The sequence below is a fragment of the Nicotiana attenuata genome, chromosome 8 (genome assembly GCF_001879085.1).
Source record: "Nicotiana attenuata strain UT chromosome 8, NIATTr2, whole genome shotgun sequence".
NCBI lineage: Eukaryota > Viridiplantae > Streptophyta > Magnoliopsida > Solanales > Solanaceae > Nicotiana > Nicotiana attenuata.
In genome coordinates, this window is record NC_031996.1 from 13,001,933 (window position 1) to 13,011,420 (window position 9,488).

Below are 9,488 nucleotides of genomic sequence, written 5' to 3' on the forward strand. Positions count from 1 at the left end.
GAAATCCCGCTGGAACTGGTTTTCGACCTAACCCTGCATTTAAGAATGATAGGCTGCAAAAGAAGAAGACTTTCACTCCCTTGGGTGAATTTTACACTAGCCTGTACCATAGATTGAGACAGTTGGGCATGCTGAACCCGATTGAACCCAAATTGCCAAATCCTCCCCCAAGGAATCTGGACCACTCTGTGAGTTGTGAGTATTGCTCCGGTGCGCCAGGACATGACACAGAAAAATATTGGCACTTGAAAACGGCTATCCAAGAGCTCATTGATACCCGCCGAATCGAAGTACAAGCCCCAGAAACGCCTAACATCACCCAAAATCCATTACCAACTCATCACGAGACCCATATGATCTAGCTAATCCAAAAGGGAGAGCATAAGAAGCCGTCACAAATCGTAATGATGATCAGGGCTAGTGAGGATAGATCAAATGAGAAACTAGCAAAGGTGAGAGCATCGATCAAGGTAGGAGAAACAGTTAGCAAACCAGTTGTAGTGATGAAGAAAGAGCTTTTAAGCAATGTTGCAGAAAAACAAGAACCAGTTAAAGTGGTAGTGTCCGGGGCAGTTGTCAAGCCCACTATGATTGTGAAAGGGGCTCGCACAGAGCCGGTTGTCATCAAGCCAGTGACTCAGCTACCATTAATCAGTGGAAAGGCCGTACCATGGAATTACGACCGAGTGACAGTGATGTATCAGGGAAATGAAGTTAAGGAAGAAGTTTGTGAAACCCATGGACTGACTCGCTCGGGAAGATGCTTTGCTCCTGACGAGCTGAGGAAGGCCAAACTCACCAAAGATAATCCAGTATCAGTAAAGAAAGCTGTAACTGAAGAAGAGGCAGAAGAATTTTTGAAGAAGATGAAGGCATAGGATTATTCCATTGTAGAACAGTTGAGAAAGACCCCGACGCAAATCTCTTTGCTATCATTATTGATTCACTCAGATGAGCACCGCCAGGCATTGATGAAAATTCTGAATGAGGCCCACGTTCCCGATAAGATTTCTGTGAACCATTTAGAGAAAATAGCAAACAAGATTTTTGAGGTCAACAGGGTTACATTTTCTGATGATGAGCTGCCTTTGGAAGACACTGAACATAATAAAGCACTCTACCTCACGGTGAAATGTGAAGACTCTGTGGTCACCCGGGTGCTTGTTGATAACGGGTCCAGTGCAAACATTTGCCCTCTCCATCCTGGAAAAGTTAAAGGTGGACGGTGAGAGAATTCATAAGAATAGCATTTCCGTGCGAGGATTTGATGGAGGGGGCAAGGACACAGTTGGGGATATAGTGTTGGAACTGACAATAGGTCCGGTTGAATTCACTATGGAGTTCCAGGTGCTTGATGTGGCTGTCTCTTACAATCTCTTGTTAGGCCGACCCTGGATCCATGCAGCAAAGGCAGTGCCATCTACCTTGCACCAGATGGTTAAATTCGAGTGGGACAGGTAAGAGCTTGTGGTGCATGGGGAAGATAGTTCGTGTACTCTGGGTGATGCCATTGTGCCTTTTATAGAAGCTGAGAATGACAAAGGCCCATGGATTTATCAAGTCTTTGATACGGTATCGGTTGAGAAGATCCCGGAGGGGAAGTGTATTCCTGTGCCAAAGGTAGCTGCTGCATCCGTCATGGTTGCGTCGGAAATGCTGAAGAACGGATTTGTACCTGGAAAAGGCTTGGGTGCTTCTTTACAAGGCATCGTACAGCCCGTATCCCTTCCTGCAAACCTGGATACTTTTGGTTTGGGTTTCAAGCCCACTGCTGCAGACATAAGGCGAGCTAGAAAGATGAAAAAGAAAGCATGGACCCTTCCAAAACCCATCCCCCGCCTTTCCCGTTCCTTCGTCAGGCCTGGTACTAAGAAGCGCCTAGCAACAGCAATGCCCAGTGGTGTGGTTGATCCCGACAAGGAGCTGATTGAGAGGTTTGAAAAGTTGTTTTATGAGGTGAATGTGTTGGAGGCTGGAGAAGGTCCAAGCAAGGCAGATGTTCAGTTCGTGGGGCCCCAGGCAAAGCTTAACAATTGGGAAGCAACTCCTTCCCGGAGGGAGTCTTGGTAGTTAGTTTTGATTTCCTTTCAGTTTAATCTGGATTATTTCCAAGGTTGTAATTCGGATGCTATGTTCCGTCCGTTTGGATGAGTTAAACCTTGTTATCTTAAATATTAATGAAATGCAATTTCCCTCCTTTTCAATCCTGATAGTTTTTATTTTGCCTTTCTTTTCTTTCTTGTACAGTCCCTTTTACGCTGGTTTTAGTGATGTGTCATGCATGAGGAGTCTTCAGCCCAGTCTTAAATGCCAATCTAACTCAGACATAATAATACAAGAAATTGAGTGTGAGGACGAAATAGANGAAGAAATATTTCAACATGACCACTGCCGATTCGATAAGGGCCTGAGCCACTGGGTTGCATGATGGGCCCAACTCCCTTGTTTCTTTTTAACCTCAACGTTAGTCTGTTTTTAGCCGGCTCGCCTATTCAAATCAATTCCCTTTAGTAGCTAAGGGCTGTTACGAATAAGGTCGATTGACAAATTTGGGCTTTCGGGTTAGGTAGCGGGTTCAAATTAAGAGGTTTTTCCTTTTGTTTGAATCTGGACTTGAACTTGAGGCCCGAATCTCATGGCATTAATTAACTAAGCCCCTTTTAGAGACAAAATAAATAGATGATCATAGTTTGCTCTAGGATGGCCTTTAAATAAAAACGAGATGAGCCTCGCTAAATAAACAAACAAAATGCGGGGCCCTCGATAAATGCTTATATAAATATTTAAAAATTCGGGACGTGCCATTTAGCGAATTTTCATGGCCTCCCGCAAAGTTAACAAGACGCTAGCCACTTTAGGCACGCTTTTAATAATTTTACCTTCTTAACTACGGGTGTGCATTTCATGCGACCCAAATCCAAATCCCAAAACGTTGAATAAGAGGTGTCAAGGATCCGGGTGAATTTCATGTGACGTGATCCAAAAACACGCTTTTAAACGACGTTCACTTTCATAACAACTAATTAAAAGCGGTTAAATAATTTTTAAAATTGCACTATAGGATAACATGTATTAAAATCAGACTTTAGCCAAATATAACAGTTGAGGGACCGTGCTAGAACCACGGAACCTGGGAATGCCTAACACCTTCTCCCGGGTTAACGAAATTCCTTACTCGGATTTCTGGTTCGCGGACTGTTAAACAGAGTCATTTTTTCCTCGATTCGGGATTCAACCGGTGACTTGGGACACCATAAATCTCCCAAGTGGCGACTCTAAATATTTTAAATAAATCCCGTTTCGATTTTCACTTCAAGTTGGAAATAACTCCCTTTATTATACCCTTTCGGGGGTGTAGTAGTAAAAAAGGAGGCGTGACAGCTCTGGCGACTCTGCTGGGGACAAGAACCCAGAACTTTTGGTTCAGGGTTCAGAATTCGAGCTCAGTTAAATTGTTATATTTGGCTTTATCTGATTTTGTTACATATTTGGGCTTAATGTGCTAAATTTTTTACCGCTTTGATATTTGTTGAAATTGTATATAGAAACTGTCGCGAATCCCTTCCTCTTTCTGAGTCTTCTACATCATGGAGAAGGGTGCACTTCGTGTAGCTTCTCTTCTGTTTAGAGTCTTTTCCCATTTAGAACGAGGTTTGGATAAGTTGCAAAGCCGGCGGAGCTTCTGTATCCCCGGTACGCTGCCTCCCCCTCGGCCCGAGTTGTCCGCTCGGGTAAGCCAGGTCTAGACCAATAAACCTAGGGTTTAAACCTAGAAGAACAAAACTTCATGCCGGATCCCTAGTAGGACGCTTGTTTGCATCATGTGCATTTGACTTAGGGGACTCAACACAGGGGTTGGGTCCGTCTAGGACAGGTGACCTGAAATAATGGACCATCCTGATGCATCTTACGTGTTACTTGCGCATTTATTTGCTCGGCTTTGCATGTTGACCGGCTCGTGTAATAAGAGAAAATGGAAAAAGGTAATAACAGGCCAAGTGAGGGTAACCGCTAGTTGTGAAGAACCAGTGTCCAAGTAGTGCCGAAATGCTGCCGGATTTTTGAAAAAAAGGAAAGAAAAAGAAGAAAAGTAGTTTTTTTTAGTTTGTTTTGTTTACCAATGGAAAAGAAAAACAAAAAAAAAGCGTTTTATTTTCAAATTAGTTTGTTTATTTGCCACTAAAAAAGAAAATATAAAAAAGAATTTTGCTGTATTTGCCAACAAAAGCAAAAGAGTCCTATTTTCAAAATTAGTTAGGTTTATTTGCCCGAACTATGCTGGTTTGATTCTCACCGAATGTGAGATACGTAGGCAACCCTCATCGGGTCCAACCTCCCTTTTTGCAAAAATAGCCAAAAAATGTCAAATTTTAATTTTTGTCATAAATAAGTCGGGTGATGCCATTCTTGTCTAAAATAAGCCGAATGTCCCGAAAAGGGCGCCGGAAGGCCGTTTTTGCAAGAACAACCACCCTGAGTCATTTTTTGCGGGCACAGCCTTAAAATCTTCCTCCCAGAAGTGCTGAAAGGCCGTATTTGCAAATCCAAGGCATGTTTTCTACATAAAGAATTTTTGAACAAATAGCCATTTTCTCAAAATAAGTCATTAAAGTTCCCTAATAAATGTGCAGGATGGATTCAAGTAACATTGAAACCTTCTCAGTCCTGAGCGAGATCCCTTTGAAACTCCATATGTGGTGGCATGATTTGGGAAAGGGAAGCAGAGATACCGTGGTCAAAAGTTTAGGTGGTCTCGTCGATTTGCTGAACATCAAACCAAGGAAGGATATCATTGAGGCACTAATACCGTTTTGGGATCCGACCCGTAATGTATTCCGGTTTTCAGATTTTGAACTCACACCTACATTAGAAGAGATTGCCGGATACGCCGGTCTTAACGGGAACCTCTGAGGTAGATACCCATTGGCCCCACGACCGGTAACCTTTCATAGGTTCTTGGATTTGTTGAACATTAGCCGGGATATTCAAGACCCATATCTGGCGGAAGGGTGTTGTACATTGCATTTCTTATATCACAGGTATGGTAACCCCAAAGGTTTCGAGGAACCCAACACAGGATTGACACATGCTGGAAATAAAGACAAATGGGAAGCCCGACGGGGATTAGCCTTCATGGTAGCCTTTTTGGGAGTAGTAATTTGTCCAAGAAAAGACGGTCACATAGACCTTGGCCTGGTAGGAATGCTAGATGTTGCCATGAAAAAACCTACTAGCACAGTGGTTCCCCCGATGGTAGCAGAGATGTACCGACCTTTGACCAAATGTCGGGAAGGGGAGAAATTCTTTCAAGGTTGCAATTTGCTCTTACAATTGTGGATACAGGAACACCTCTGTCACCGCACGGGCTATATGAACTACGGTTTAACTGGAGTGAGTTGTATTGCAAAATTCGAGACCCGGGTGACAGGTATTGAATTCCCTGAGGGTACTGAGGCCTGGTCGTCATGCTTAAGGTCCTTGACCGCAGATAAAGTTGAATGGGCTTATGGATGGCTTCCTGCTACTGAAGTTGCATACACCTTAGCGGAGGTCCCTTATATTCTTTTGATGGGTATTCGAAGCATACAGCCTTATGCTCCTTATCGAGTTCTGCGGCAATTTGGAAGATTCCAGACAGTGCACAACGATGAAGACCTGAGCGAGCAAGTTATCGAGTTGGGCCCGAAAGCTGCATTCCCTGAAGGCAGAATTCGAAAGATATGGAATGAGTGCAGGTACCTTGAACCCAAGACTCTAGTACAGGACCGAGCCAGAGGTGAGGTAGATCCCAAATACTTGGTCTGGTTTGGTAAAAGATTTCAAATTCCTGAGAGACCCGCCAAAAGGCCACATGTGCAACAATTCACTAACGAGGCTCAGGTGCAATGGGATTGGTTAGCCAAGGAAAAGGAGTACAGGGCCCGAATAGGAGCATTGGAAAAACAGGTTCAGGAGCTCCGGTTTGAAAACACCTTGCAAGCCGCAGCCGACGAAGGTGATAAGAAGAAATTGGCTCAGGAGAATGAAGCTCTCAAAGCCCAAATTCAGCAAATGAAAATAGATGCCAGGAATCGGGAAAGAAGTCTATCCGACGAGAGATTGATAAAAGGTTTGAAGAAACAAGTTCTGGACTGTCAGGAGGAATTGAGAAAAATACGAGGGAAACGTGGCAAAACTTCGGGCACAATGGGCAAAGAAGACCGAGGAAAGGGCCCAGTTTGTACAACAAATGAAGAAGAACTATGAGGGAACCATTGCTAACATGAAAAGAAAAATGAATACTCTTGAAGAAAAGGCAGCTCGGCAGGACAAAGAATTTCGGGCCGAGAGAGAACAGTGTTATGGGTTAATCGCTGAGATGGAAAAGGAAATAAAATTGTTACAGGACCTTCACCTCCAGGATTCTCAGGTTCTAGAGGCCCGTACCCAACAGATAAGTCGGCTACTCCAAGAAAAGGGCCAAATCAGGGAACGAATCAGAAACATGCCATCTACATTGTCAGGAAGTGCCAGACTGGTGAGCGGATGGGTCGTGCCACGTTCTTTGCTTCCGTGATGATATTCGTTCGCCATGTCATGAATGATCTGGATCAGTTGCAAAAGGGTCTCGCACGCTAGCCCGCGGCGATGCCGAGAGATGCCCCGCGAGCCCCAGGATTTGAAGCTTTGATGTATTCTTAGTTAATCGAGTCTGTATTTCTGCTTTTGAGTCTGGTTTTTGTACTTTCCTTTTTGAGAAAAAGAACAACAAATAGTTTGGTAGCTTTGTAATCGCAGTTGTTATTAATGAAAATTTGAAAAATTCCCGAAAAATTGTTTCTTTATTTCTTGCATTTATTTTTCGCATTTATTTGCAAGAACTACGCTTGGTCTGATTCACGCGGGGTCGTGATACGTAGGCAATCTCCATAGGATTCGACCGTAATAATAAAAAGTGAAAAAAATGAGAAAGGAAAGAAAAACAAAAGAGGGAAAGAAAAACAAAGATAAAAAGAGAGCAAGTGAAAAGAAAAGAAACGAGTGGAGAAACAATTTTGAGTAAAGGAGCGAATGGGTACAAGGAAAACCAAGGTAAGAGTGAAAAGAAAGAAAAAGAAGAAAGAGAAAGGAGAAGAGAAAGTTCGCAATTGGCAAATGAAGAAAATTGAAAGCCGGGATGACGCATGTGACTGAGCAAAGGCATAATAGAAATGGTTAACTGCTTAGGTGCATTCACTCCTCAATGTGCGGTTATCTATCTGTTAATGCCCTAACCGCTAACAAAGTTGTTGTTGATGAGTCCAGGCAAGTGGTTAAGTTGACTGGCATTCTGGCAACCCATCCCTACAACACCCGCTCTAAGGATAAGTCAAACATGGTCAACCAGGAATTGGAAGCAAGCATTGTCGACCCATCTAGGGAGGAGGAAGTAGTGGACGTTAATGCAATGAAGGAGGAGATGTATAAACTGAAGCAACAAATGGCCGAGATGTACCAGGCCTGGTCGAAGGGACATCCACCACCAGCCTATCCTGCTAACCCCTCCTACCTCCCACCACTAGCTCAGCCTCAAGATCCTCCCACAGTGAACTCATCACCGGCTTTCCCTACTTACCAGCAGTACTACGAAACCACCTCTCAAACACCACCACCTCCACCACCCAAACAAATTCCATGCCCTCCACCACCAATCACCCATGTGTTCGTGGCTCCCCCACCTGCCACGCTACACAGGTCTTCTAGCGAACTTTGTTCCAAACCCATGACAACCAGTATTACCCACCCGAAGCCACTTTCAAACCACCAGAGCCATGCCCTTACACTCCCCGCCTTGATCTCTCAGCTGAAGAAGAAAAGCCTCCCAAAAACCCTGAGCAAGAGGAAATGATACGGAAGGTTAAGAGCTTAGAACAGTCATTCCGAAATATGCAGGGGCTGGGAGGACAAGTGAGTGTAGCCTACAAGGACCTGTGCCTGTTTCCTGATGTCCAGTTGCCAGCAGGATTCAAGTTGCCCAAGTTTGACCTATATGATGGCCATGGTGATCCGGTGGCCCACTTAAGGGGATTCTGTAGCAAGATGAGAGGAACTGGAGGAAGGGATGAGTTATTGATGGCTTACTTTAGTCAAAGTCTAAGTGGAGCAGCGTTGGAGTGGTACACACGACAGGACCATGCCCGATGGTACACTTGGGACGACCTGGCTCAAGCATTTGCGTGTCATTTTCAGTACAATCTCGAAATTGTCCCGGACCGTCTGTCACTAACTATAATTGAGAAGAAGCCCGGAGAAAGCTTCAGAGAGTATGGTTTTTGGTGGAGAGAGCAGGCAACAAGAGTCGATCCTCCAATGAAAGAGAACGAGATGGTTGATTATTTCCTTCAGGCTTTGGAGCCGACCTATTATGGTCATCTGGTGTCAGCAGTGGGAAAAACTTTCAACGAGGTCGTGAAAATGGGAAGTATGGTGGAAGAGGGTCTCAAGTCTAACAAAATTATGAGCTATTCAGCAATCAAAGCAACTACTCAGGCTATCCAGGGCGGCACTGGAGGAGTATTGGGAAAGAAGAAGATGGAAGAGGTTGCAGTAGTGGAATCGAGAGCTTGGTCCAGAGGTCCCTCACCATATTATCATCAACCTCGACCTCACCCCCAAACCTACCCACATACCCCATATGGCCCACCGCAGCACTATTACCCACCTCCTGTCCCTAATTTCTCCGTCCACCATGCCCAGACATACCCCCAACCTCCTACCCATGCACAATGGCGCGCACCCATCCCACAAAATACTTACTCAGCTCAAAATACCTACCCACCCCCAAGAACCAACAGAAATCCCGCTGGAACCGGTTTTTGACCTAACCCTGCATTCAAGAATGATAGGCTGCAAAAGAAGAAGACTTTCACTCCCTTGGGTGAATCTTACACTAGCTTGTACCACAGATTGAGACAGTTGGGCATGCTGAATCCGATTGAACCCAAATTGCCAAATCCTCCCCCAAGGAATCTGGACCACTCTGTGAGTTGTGAATATTGCTCAGGTGCGCCGGGACATGACACAGAAAAATGTTGGCACTTGAAAACAGCTATCCAAGAGCTCATTGATACCCGCCGAATTAAAGTACAAGCCCCAGAAACGCCTAACATCACCCAAAATCCATTACCAACTCATCATGAGACCCATATGATCGAGCTAGTCCAAAAGGGAGAGCATAAGAAGCCGTCACAAACCGTAATGATGATCAGGGCTAGTGAGGATAGATGCAAAGGTTTGGGCCAAAATTCCAAGAAATTCCTGAGCCATTCAGCTTCTTCACCGGCCTTGTCTAAGGCTATAAAACTCAGCCTCCACTGTAGAGCGGTCAATGCACATTTGTTTGGACGATTTCCAAGATATCGCTCCTCCACCGACTATTTAGAATTGGTTGAACGGGTGACCTAATTTGCATCACTATACCCCTTTACTTATTCGCGGGAGTACTTATTGTCAGTGCAAAGACATAATTT